General features: G+C 42.8%; 1 protein-coding gene across 5 annotated transcripts in view; it reads right to left on the bottom strand.

Moving 5' to 3' along the window:
* EPCIP (exosomal polycystin 1 interacting protein) overlaps positions 1-12,051 on the bottom strand; it is a 51,883-nt gene that overhangs the window by 18,844 nt on the left and 20,988 nt on the right. For 2 of the 5 annotated variants that reach the window (XM_072138616.1, XM_072138615.1), the window contains exons 1-2: positions 2,082-2,234; positions 116-165 (exon numbers count right to left, since the gene is read on the bottom strand). The exons of 1 other annotated variant lie outside the window; for it this stretch is intronic. The gene's annotated coding sequence lies outside the window, so the exon portion shown is untranslated. Of the gene's footprint in view, positions 1-115; positions 166-2,081; positions 2,235-5,639; positions 5,702-12,051 lie in introns of those variants that run through there. 2 more of the 5 variants (XM_072138619.1, XM_072138614.1) reach the window with 2 other exon arrangements.

The following is a 12,051-nucleotide window of genomic DNA, read 5'->3' as shown; positions in this document are numbered from 1 at the left end:
ATGATATTTGCTTATGCCCCTGCATCAGAACTTGGGTGGGACTGCCACCTAAGCATTTACTATAGCAAAACCACTGGGAAGAGCCCCTTCTACCCTGATCTAGGGTGGAACCTACCTCCTCCAAACCTCAATGAGCAAGACGCCTCTGGGATTCCACAGCAGTGACTGAAAGAAACACAAGTTACAATGTGTGAGGAAATCTGGTGAATGAAGGTCCCCTGAGACAGCTACAGGCTGTAATGTAATCCATGGATTACAGGAAGATTGCAAGATTTTGCTTTCTTAAGAAGTGAATGGAGAAAGATTTATGGCCACCTCTCCATTTATTCTCTGCTTGTGATATATTACAAGGTAGACTGGTGGCTGCTAGTCAGAAAAGATTTTTGGGTCTCAGAAATGGACTCATGGGGTTATGCAATAAATGTCCAAAATGGAAATATCCTTACATTGTATAATAGATATGGGGAACGATTAGCTATAATAATAATATGGCGCCTTCCAATGTAAGTTCTTGTTGTTACGTCTCAGCATCTGGAGACAGAGCTTGTTCTTCTCTTGAGTTGTAGACAAGCAGGAAAGATGATGGTTGAGCTTGTAGAGAGGGTGCCCTATGGTGGCTTTAGTTGTGGATCTAATTGCTGTCAACGGGTTCGTGATGGGTCGGACATTCTCAGAAAATCCAAGCTTCTTGGGTTTTTGGTCACAAGTTACAAAATGCCATCATAAACCACAATACAATCCACATACAGGTCCCATAAATTTGCCATGTAACCCTCAGCTTACATAAGTAGTGTAGACTGACCTAGGGCTCCCTCTCTTCACTGTGACCTACAGCGACTGCCTGGGACCTTGGTTAGAAGCACACGATATGAGAACATCCAGTGGGGGTCATTTACTAAGGGCCCGATTCGCGTTTTTGCGACGTGTTACACGAATATTTCCGATTTGCGCCGGTTTTCCCTGTATTGCCCCAGGATTTCGGCGCACGCGATCGGATTGTGGCGCATCGGCGCCGGCATGCACACGTGGCCGTAAAATAAAACCGACGGATTCGGAAAAACCGCCGCATTTAAAAAAAAATAAGTGTCGCGGGACATGCGCTTACCTTCACCCACGATGGCTCGGTGAACTCCAGTGCGTTCCGATGCTCTTCAGCGCAGCAGCGACACTTGGTGGACGTCAGAGGAACTACCTTAGTGAATCCCGGCCAGACCCGAATCCACCGCAGAGAACGCGCCGCTGGATCGCAAATGGACCGGGTAAGTAAATCTGCCCCACTATGTCCATGGATGAGGCATATGAAACACATAGGGGCACATTTACTAAGGTGCATGTAAGTGCTTGGGCTTGCGACACAATTTTGAAAGTTAAACCCTGCGCTCAGTCCGAATCAGTTGGATCGTCCGAAGGCACGCCCCTGATTTCTGTCCCATGGAGACCAGTGCATCTGCGCCAAAAAAGGATTGCGTGCACCAAAATCCCAGCACAGACCCCTGTTAAGTACCTGTGCAAGCCGTGTAATCCCCGAAGAGGTGCACAGTCCGATAAAAGGGATCAGCGTGACCCTTAATAAATGAGCCCCATATACTGTGCATGATATTACTTTCATAAACAGGTTCAATGTAACTATATGAGAATCTGGAAAATCCAGACAATCCCTTTAAGTACAGGAGGTTTCCAGCAACAGACCAGTTAGTTCAGTTAGTTGTATGGTTTGGGTATAGAGTGTGTGTATATGGTTTTAGGATGTACTCGCTTATATTCGCGATAATGGACCTTAATCAGACTCCTATGATACATACATTGACCATATCATTGCTGCAAATCCCAAAGTGATGACAGGTCTGCGTCCTGACTCATACAGTCGGGACGAATTATATGGCCATATTACGGAAATATGAATAAGCCTCATATATATATATATCATATAGAGTCCATATAATAAAGTCCTGCAGTGTGCAATGCAGAATTAATGAAATGACTACTCCTCTCACCATTCTGCGGTGGCCAGGACATGCTGGGAGTAGCAGTTTAAGCCACCATATGTATGATAATATATTAATATTGGGCGTGAGACGTACCTTGGCTATGAGTGTGGAGCTGCAGTCATATCCCAGCGTCTGTCAGCCTGGAAATGCCTTCCCATCCCTGAGCCTTATGAGCACATGGCACATGGAGAATGGGCAGTGCTGAGCGCCCAGGAGAAACTTCCAATGTTTTCTTTGATAAATGGCCGTGTTTAGATTTGATTTGTACTTTGCATTCCTGGGAAACACTCCCTTTAGGAGCTGGGAAAGTTTACCAATCTCTGAAATGCCTGTCTGACTAATGACTTGGGGGATTAATTATTACTAGACGCTGCACTGCACAGACTGGATGGTAGGCAGCGCTGTCTATAGAGTCACTTACTGGGCTAATGGTCTATAGAAGAGAGATATATGGAGAGGCTGTATCTGCAGTCAGCATGGTATAGAGCAGGTGGAGCTGAGCAGGTTGTACAGAGTGCCCTATCTGCAGGCAGCATGTAACAGAGCAGGAGGAGCTGAGCAGATTGTACATAGTGTCCTATCTGCAGGCAGCATGTAATAGAGTAGGAAGAGCTGAGCATATTGTACATAGTGTCCTATCTGCAGGCAGCATGTTATAGAACAAGAGGAGCTGAGCAGTTTGTACATAGTGTCCTATCTGCAGGCAGCATGTTATAGAACAGGAGGAGCTGAGCAGTTTCTACATAGTGTCCTATCTGCAGGCAGCATGTAATAGAGCAGGAAGAGCTGAGCATATTGTACATAGTGTCCTATCTGCAGACAACATGTTATAGAGCAGGAGGAGCTGAGCAGATTGTACATAGTATCCTATCTGCAGGCAGCATGTTATAGAACAGGAGGAGCTGAGCAGATTGTATATAGTGTCCTATCTGCAGACAGCATGTTATAGAGCAGGAGGAGCTGAGTAGATTGTGCATAGTGTCCTATCTGCAGGCAGCATGTTATAGAGCAAGAGGAGCTGAGCATATTGTACATAGTTTCCTGGCTGCACGCAGCATGTTATAGAGCAGGAGAAGCTGAGCAGATTGTGCATAGTGTCGCATGTGACACAATTCTGTTAAGTCGCTGCGTTAAACGTGTCACAAACTCCAACTAAGCAGTAACTCGTCCCTTTAGGTGACACACAACTGTCTAAATACATGTGCAAGCTCCAAAGACGTTCTTTTCAGTGCAGAGCAATACAGAAAACTGGTGCAGCCAATAATAGATCTGGGCCAATAACTGTATAAATAGAAAGAAAATCTGAAAAATATGAGGTGTGTAGATAAGAACGATATGAGACAGATGTGAGCAAGAAAAAGGTTGTAGAATTGGAATGTATCATTTTATACGTAATAGATTCTATAAATACACATTCTGGACATGTATTCTGGGGAAAAAATGACAGATTTTCCATCATCCTCTATAATGTAAGACACTCACGGGATCTAGTTATAAGAATCCCACTCAAAATAGGTCAAATATGTCTGCTATTCAGTATTATTATTCCATAGTCATCTCATTATTCTATGATTTTCCTCCTGTTAATGCGGCGATTGATTCCCATGTCCATATTTTGGATGCAGAGTTGCCCCCCGTCTCGCTGGCGCTGCGGAGGTTGTGGACTGGGTATTGTGTCCAGTGTGGAAACTTCTAGAATCAGGCAATAAGACAAGGTCTGTGGGAAAATTCAGCAAGACAAAGAGCTAATCCCGTCTAGTGGATTTCACTCTTTCTAAACAAAGGAAAGCTAATTACAAATTTTCTTAACCCAGTGTAGGATTGGGGTGGCGAGCGAGCCTGTCTGCCACCCTTTTCTATAGTCAAGTGAAAAGCTGCATTTATAACCAGCAAAATCTTCAATGGCCGTATAGTGCTACGTGTAGTGCGCATTGTATAGCTACATAGTCATGTAACATGCATAATATAATACTAAAAGTATCACTGCAAGAGGGTCTGGATTAACAGCGCATGGAAAGGCACAACAGGCTGAGCAAATGCTGCCGGCTCTTGAACATTGGGGCCCTTCCAAAAGACAAAAAAAGTGTCTAAGAGCCCCTGTTTAAAGGGATTTTCCCATAATTGACTTTTTATGACCTGTTATCCCAGCTGCTGGACCCCTGCCTATCTGGTGAATGAGATCCTGGTTACCTCTGTTGGAACTGGAGCTTGAAACACTGTGACTGTGTGACCCGGTAACCTAAAATAGAGATAGTTCAATACCTATTCTGGGATCCACTAGTCCCAAATCTTGAAGAGGATCCTGATGGAATTCAAAAGACCTAAACCCACCCCTAGATCCTGACTCGGGCAAGAGGGCCAGAGGCTTCTGGAAACAGGTCAACAGTATCCTCTTGTCAAGGAGTTTCCTCGACAAGGTCCTGATCTCCCACATTCCAGACCCCAGTGGCAGATCACCTTCAGAACCGGGGTAGCGTAAGCCGGAAGATGCCCATGCGGTGTGCGGAGATCCTTCACTTGTCCTCCTGTCTCCTATTCCTGGAAGAAAGACTGATACCAGCCCCTACAGGAGTATACCCACGGAGGAGCCCTCTCTTTCCAGAGGTTTGCAACATTGATTTTAAGAAAGGTGTTCACTAGGAATACCACAGGGTTGACCATACACAATCCTCCTTGTCTCCTCGTGCACTAGGTAACCTCCCCCCTGATTAGGTTCAGCCTATTTCCCAAGAACAGACTGTAGACCCAGGTGCAGAGAGGCTCTGGTACGATCCACACTGCCCAGATAAATCCGCAGCGGCTGCAGGTAGGTTTTGATCAGATTCACCCTTTCCCTGAGGGTCAAAGACCAACCCTTCCACTGGTCCACCTTAAGCCTGCTGTCCCAGTTTTTCATGGGGTAATCCCTCTGCCAAAGTTCTCAGCATTGAATTTGGCCAGAGTCTTGGGGCCCTGGAAGAGTGTCCAGGAGATCAAAGCCTGGACCTCCTTCTTCCAGCCAGAGAGTCTCACACTTATCCCGATCGATCTTGGACCCACAGGCCTCTGAGTAGCGGTCGACCTCCAACATCACGAAAATGGGGACATTATCGGCATACACTACCACTCTGAGAGCGGCTTCCGTTGCCGCCTGGTCCATCCTGACTCCCACCAACAGGCAGCAATCAACCCTGTCGATGGGTGAATTGAGAAAATGTACACAGTATATACAGTGGGCTCAAAAGACAACCCCGGCGAACACCAGACTCAACCTCAAAAGAGCGGCCAATCCAACCGTTCACAAGTGGGAAACTCTCTGTCCATGCACACAAAGCTTTTAGCCAAGTGACAAACTCCCCCCCCCCCCCCGCAAGCTATACCTCAGAAGGACAGACCCTAGGTACTCGTGGTTAATCCAATCAAATGTTTTTTCCTGATCCAAGGACAGCAAGTACCCCTTCCAGTGACCCGCCCTGCCCCGCTCCACTGCCTTCCAGACACAGAACACAGCACTAAATGTACTGCGGCCTGGAACAGAGCAGTACTGGGCCCCCGAAAGGAGCTGGGTTGCAAACTGCACCAGTCAATTAAACAGCACCCATGCCAACACCTTTCTGTCTGTATTGAGAAGTGCTATGGGCCGCCAGTTCTCAATACGAGATCGGTCCTTACCCTTTGACAGGATGATCATGGTAGACCTCCTCTTGACTGCGGTAGAGAGAGGAACCAAGTCTTGTCTTTTCTGATCTCTGTTTCTTCCAGGAGAGACGAATTGAGCTTCCAGTAGCCTCTTCCCATCCGGGGGGTCTTTGTAACATTCAGAGAAAACAAAATTAGACAGTCTTCGGAGAACTCCACCTCAACAACGGACACTGCTGAAGAAATGGCTTCCTCCTTTAAATAAAACCTGTCTATTCTAGACCTGCAGCTACCCCTATAATAGGTGAACCCCGCGTGGCCTGGGGTGTGCCGGATGTGGACATCCACTAGGCGAGCCTCACTAGCTATGCTATTAAGAGCGACGCTATCATAAGTCATGAGAGGGAAACAGGTATAAGCGCTCACACACCTGGACATGTAGTCTGTAATCCAGTCTCCACTCCTCTGGGATGCAAGAGAGCCTAGTCCGCCGGCCACGGACACAAATAGTGAAAATTCAAATTCAAGGAATAGCTCAGCATCAGTAGTAAAAATCCAATCTTCTTTATTTCATTTAAATTAAGTTCATTCAGGCAATATATTAATAATAATTCCTGCAATCTGGTGTTCACAGGAGATATGGCAAAGGATAAGATATCATTTTTGGATCTGCTCCTCACAGGAGATCCTAAATGCAGATCAATCCTCACAGAGACATACAGTAAACCACAAGCAGTCAATTCAATTTTACAGGCTGATAGCTGTCATCCGAGCCACACGATAAAAGCAATCCCACTAGGTCAGATGCACAGACTAAAAAGAAACTGTACTGAAGATAAGGTTTTTCAAGTAGAATGTGAGAAATTAGCCCAAAATTTAAAGTCTAGAGGGTACAAGCGATGGCATATTGAGGAAGCAAAAAAACGCATAGACACTGTTCCCAGAAGCACTTTATTAGAGTCTGAACAGGGTGCAATAAGAAAAAAACAAAAAAAGGAAAAAATCACCTTTTCAACAAATTTTAACAGCAACTATGGGCAAGTGTGTAATATAGTAAAAAAATATCTGCCAATGCTGAATAGTGACATAAAATTCCGAACTATCTTAAAGGAGGGAGTGCAATTTGTAGCCAGACGAGGTAGAACCATTGGAAGCATAGTGTCCCCTAGTCTTTACAAAGAACAAAAAAACAAAAAAATTTGGCTCTCACAGAAGGGCTTTTTTCCTTGTCATGGGAGTAGGTGCAATATGTGCGCATATGCCAAAAAATGTAACACTGTGAAAAGCAATGACAGATCCTTTGATTTTGAAACATTTATTAATTGCAATTCAGACTATGCGATTTATGTCATTGAATGCACAGCATGCTGCATAAAATATGTGGGCAGCACAAAAAGAAAAATAAAGGACAGAATAAGTGAACATATAGGGGATGTGTCAAAGAAAAGTAAGGGAATATCAGGGGCGACAAAGCACTTTGTAGAAAAACACAATAGAACAACAAATTTTTTGAAATTCTTTGGTGTAGAGAGGGTTAACCGACCAGAAAGAGGTGGTGACTGGCTAAAAGCATTAAGAAAAAGAGAGGCTTATTGGATTATGAATTTAAACACTAGGATCCCCTCAGGTATGAATTTTAGGGAAGACCTTATGATGATTTTTTAAAGAAATGTATAAAATGTTTTGTAATGACAATTGTATCCACTGTGTATTTGTAATTGTATCTGCTGTGTAAAGAGGAAGTGATGTCCAGACTTGGGTGTACCCGCCCATGTACCCGCCCATGTCAGTCCTCTTTTCTTTTAACCCCTTAACGCTGAAGCCACTTTTCACCTTCCTGACACGGCCCATTTTTTAAAATCTGACTATGTGTCTATTTAAGTGGTTATAACTTTGGAACGCTTTAACATATCCAGTTGATTTTGAGATTGTTTTTTCGTGACACATTGTACTTCATGTTGGTCGAGAAATTTAATCAATATGTTTAGTATTTATTTATGAAATAAATGGAAATTTGCCAAAAATTTTGAAAAAAACAATGTTTTCAAAATTCAAAATTTTCTACTTTTTGGAAAGTTAGTCATATCACTAAAATAACTTGATAACTAACATTTTCCATATGTCTGCTTTAACTTGGTATCATTTTTCAAACCTCTTTTCCTTTATTTTGGATGTTAGGAGGCTTATAACTTTAGGTGCAATTTTTCAGATTTTCACGAAAATCATCAAAACCTACTTTTGGAGGGTCAGTTTAGTTAGAAGTGACTTTATAAGGCCTACATGATAGAAAACCCCCACAAATGACACCATTTTAGAAACTACACCCCTCAAAATATTCATAACAACCTTTGGGAATTTTGTTAACCCTTTGAGCGTTTCATGAGGGTGAAAGATAAATGAAAGTGAAATTACAGAAATGTAATTTTATCTTACAATAGATTCATTGAACACTAAAATTTGCACCTTCACAATGGGTTAAAAAGGAAAATGCATTTTACCATGTTTAGGGCAATTCCTCCTGAGCATGCCAATGCCCATTTTGTCACTGTACCCTGCTGTACGGGCACAGGGGGGCACTTGGAATGGAAAGAGCGTTGTTTCGTTTTTGCAGGGCAAATATGGCTGAAAAAGTTTTCATGTGTCAGGATGAATTTGGAAAGCCATAATGGTACCAAAACAGAGGAAAGCCCCAACATGAGACACCATTCTGGAAAGTACACCCCTTGGAGAGTTTAGCAAGGTGTAATTTGTGTATTTGCCCAAACAGGTGTTTGATTCAATTAGGTCCCAAAAGGGAAAAAAGGTGAAAATATTCTCAAAAAAGTCACTTTTACCCCAAATTTTTGTAAGCCACAAGGGATAAAAGATGAAACAACTCCCATAAATGTGTAAAACTATTTCTCCTAAGCACAGAACTGCACCACTTTTGCATATAAAGTGTTGTATGGGTACACAGTAGGGCTCAGAAGGGAAGGAGGGGCTTTGGCCTTTTAGAAGCCAGATTTGACAATCATCCATTACATGTGTCAGGATGCATTTGGAGAGCCCTAGTGGTACCAAAAATGAGGGGAACCCCAACAAGTGTCACCATTTTGGAAAGTGCACCCTTTGGAGAATTCAGCAAGGTGTAATATGTGTATTTACCCCTACAGGTGTTTGCTTCAATTAGGTCCCTAAAAGGAAAAAGATGAACATTTTCCCAAAAAAGTCACTTTTACGGCTAATTTTTGTATCCCATAAGGCATTAAAGATAAAATAACCCCAAAAAATGTGTACTAGCATTTCTCCCGAGTATAAAATTGCCCCACACATGCAAATAAAATGTTGTATGGGTACGCAGTGAAGCTCAGAAGGGAAAGAGGGGCGTTGGCCTTTTAGAAGCCAAATTTGACAAACATCCTTTACATGTGTCAAGATGCATTTAGAGAGCCGTAGTGGTACCAAAACAGAGCGGAACCCCAACAAGTGTCACCATTTTGGAAAGCACACCCCTTAGAGAATTTAGTAAGGTGTAATATGAGTATTTGTCCATATAGGTGTTTGATTTAATTAGGGCTTAAATAGGACAAAGGTGAACATTTTCTTATAAAGGTCATTGTACCCCTAATTTTTTATAGCCACAAGGGATAAAAAAAATGTAATAACCCCTCAAAATGTGTAAACCTATTTCTCTCTCGAGTGTAGAAGTACCCCACATGTGTATATAAAATGTTGTATGGGCGCACAGTAAAAGGGAAGGGGAATGTTTGCCTTTTAGAAGCCAAATTTGACAGAAATGTTTGACATGCATTTGGAGAACCCTAGTGGTATAAAACAGATAAGAATCCGAAAAGTGACCCTAATTTTTGAATGCACACCCCTTAGAGAATTTTGCAATGTGTAATATATGTATTTGCCCCTACAGGTGAATGATCCAATTAGGCCCTAAACATTAAAAAGGTGAAAATTTTCCTATAAATGTCACTTTACCCCTAATTTATGTGAGCCACAAGGGATAATATATTAAATAACCCCGAAAAAGGTGTAAAACTATTTCTCCCGAGTGTAGAAGTACCCCACATGTGCATATAAAATGCTTTATGGGCGCACAGTAGAGGAAAAGAGGGATGTTTGTCTTTTAGAGGCCAAATTCGCAAGAAATCCTTCACATGTGTCAGGATACATTTGGAGAGCCGTAGTGGTACCAAAACAGAGGAAAACCCGAAAAGTGACCCTAATTGTTGAATGTACACCCCTTGGGGAATATAGCAATGTGTAATATGTGGTGTAGTGTAATACACGTCGTGAAATGAGCATTTGAACATACAGGTGGCTTCCAAATACGATGTGCGATGGAGTCCAAGATGGAAATTGCAATTATTTCTGGAACGTTCAGTGCCAGTTATGTGGCGCCCCTTATGAAATAATGGAGGGGTATAGGGAGCAACGTGACCTACCAGTTGTTAAATTATTCATTTTACTGAATTCACAACAGGTTGGGCGTGAATTGTGAATGTGTTGCGTATAAGGAGGTAGAATAGACCAGGGGACCATCTAAACTTTTGTCACACTTGGAGTTGTCGCAGGTCTCTTAGTAGTATATAGTGTCCATCCTTAGTATATAGTGTCCATCCTTAGTATATAGTGTCCATCCTAACTCCTCTTTTGGAACAAACTCTTTTCTGAGTCCTTCCTTTAGAAGCAGCAGAATTTACCGTGAAAATGCTGCCCTGACAAAATACAGGAACATCTAAACCAGAGGTACTGGGGCCGCGTCCTTCTTGTCCCAATATTAGTTTCCTAATATCTTCCTCTTGAAAACGGAGAAATGATACGGCAGGACATGCACATTGGAACAGCTCGTAAGAGTTGTACAGCGTAATCTGTACAATGTGCACGGCCAGCGCTTTTGTACCATATCTTCGTTTTTCGTAGGGAAATTATCGCCAAGTGTTGCTCTTATTCACCCTAGCAATGCCCATTGTGACGAATACTGCTGCTTTTAGCTGGACCAAATCGACCAGCCAATAGCGGCAAACATGGACAGAGGGGGGCAACAAAACCCCTCTGGACCGCAAGGTAAAATCGGTGGCTGTCAGGAACAGCCGCCACTCTGCCCCGATCACCATGTCTACAGACATGGTGATCGGTATTACTGACGTCATAAGTAAATTCGCTGCTATTGGCTCGTCTAAATTGATGAGCCAATAGCAGCGATAATAAACTGGGGGTGTGTGGGGGGGACGTAACCCTTCTGGTCCATGGGGCAGGATGGATGGCTGTCAGGAACAGCCGCAGTCTTACCCCGATCACTGTGTCTGACCGGTGTTGGCAAGTCACTACCCGCCGCACCGTTCTATTACAACGCGCGTTGGGAATAGGCTATACAATCTTTATTTTTTAAGCAATTTAGACAAATAAGGGCTTATTTTTTGCGAGACGCGATGCACTGTAAAAAAAACCTTTATTTTAGAGGGTGTTTAGCTTATCAAAGCAATTTTATTAACTTTTTTCGTGTGGAGGAAAATAAAATCATCAATTCTTATTTTGGATTTTTAGCATTTTTTGGGGGGGTGTTCGCTGTAGCATAACAATAATATATTATCTTTATTCTACGGATCACTACGATTGCCGTGATACCTCATTTATATAGTTTTATTTTTATTTGTCCAATTTTATTGAAGGAAAACTAGAATAGAAAAAATTGCATTTGTTTTAGTATTGCCATCTTTATAGTGGCATAACTATAGTATTTTTTGGTTGACGGAGCTGGTTGTGAGCTTATTTTTTGCGTGACAAGTTGTTCTTTTCAGTGGTATCATTTTGGCGCTTGTAACTTTTTCGGATCACTTTTTAGAACATTTTTTGTAAAGCAATTTGATAAAAAGTTTTAATTTTTGGCAAGTTTTTGGGGTTTTTTTTTTACCACGTTCACCTAGAGGGTCCAATTATGATTAGGATTTATTGTACAGATTGTTACGGACGCGGCGATACCAAATAAGTGGGGTTTTTTTGTGATTTAGTGTTTTTTATACTTTATTACTTGTGTAAAGGGAAATGTGGTGTTTGGGGGGACTTTCACTTTCTTTTATTATTTATTTTTATTTTAAAAAACCTAAATTTATTGTTTTAACTTTTTTTTACAGTTAATGACATCTAAGCTTGAACAAGTGATCTTCTGATCACTTGTTCAAGCTATTTTACAGGTTACACAGTGCAATACAGATGTATTGCACTGTGTAATGTAAGACACTGAGCATGCTGCGCATGCCCAGTGTCTTACAGCCGGCAGGACCCGGCTTCCGGATGAAGATCTCGCAGCCCCGGGCACCGGCAGTCCCGGGGCTGCGATCGGAGCAGCGGACCCCCCCGGTAAGCGCCGCGGGGGGGTCCGATTCCCCTCACATTACATTTAAATGCCTCTGCCTCTAGCGCGACCGCGGCGTGTTAGGGGTTAACACCCGCG

The sequence above is a fragment of the Engystomops pustulosus genome, chromosome 2 (genome assembly GCF_040894005.1).
Source record: "Engystomops pustulosus chromosome 2, aEngPut4.maternal, whole genome shotgun sequence".
Lineage (NCBI taxonomy): Eukaryota > Metazoa > Chordata > Amphibia > Anura > Leptodactylidae > Engystomops > Engystomops pustulosus.
Note: the sequence above shows the minus strand (reverse complement) of the source record. Positions and strands in the feature narration are given on the sequence as shown.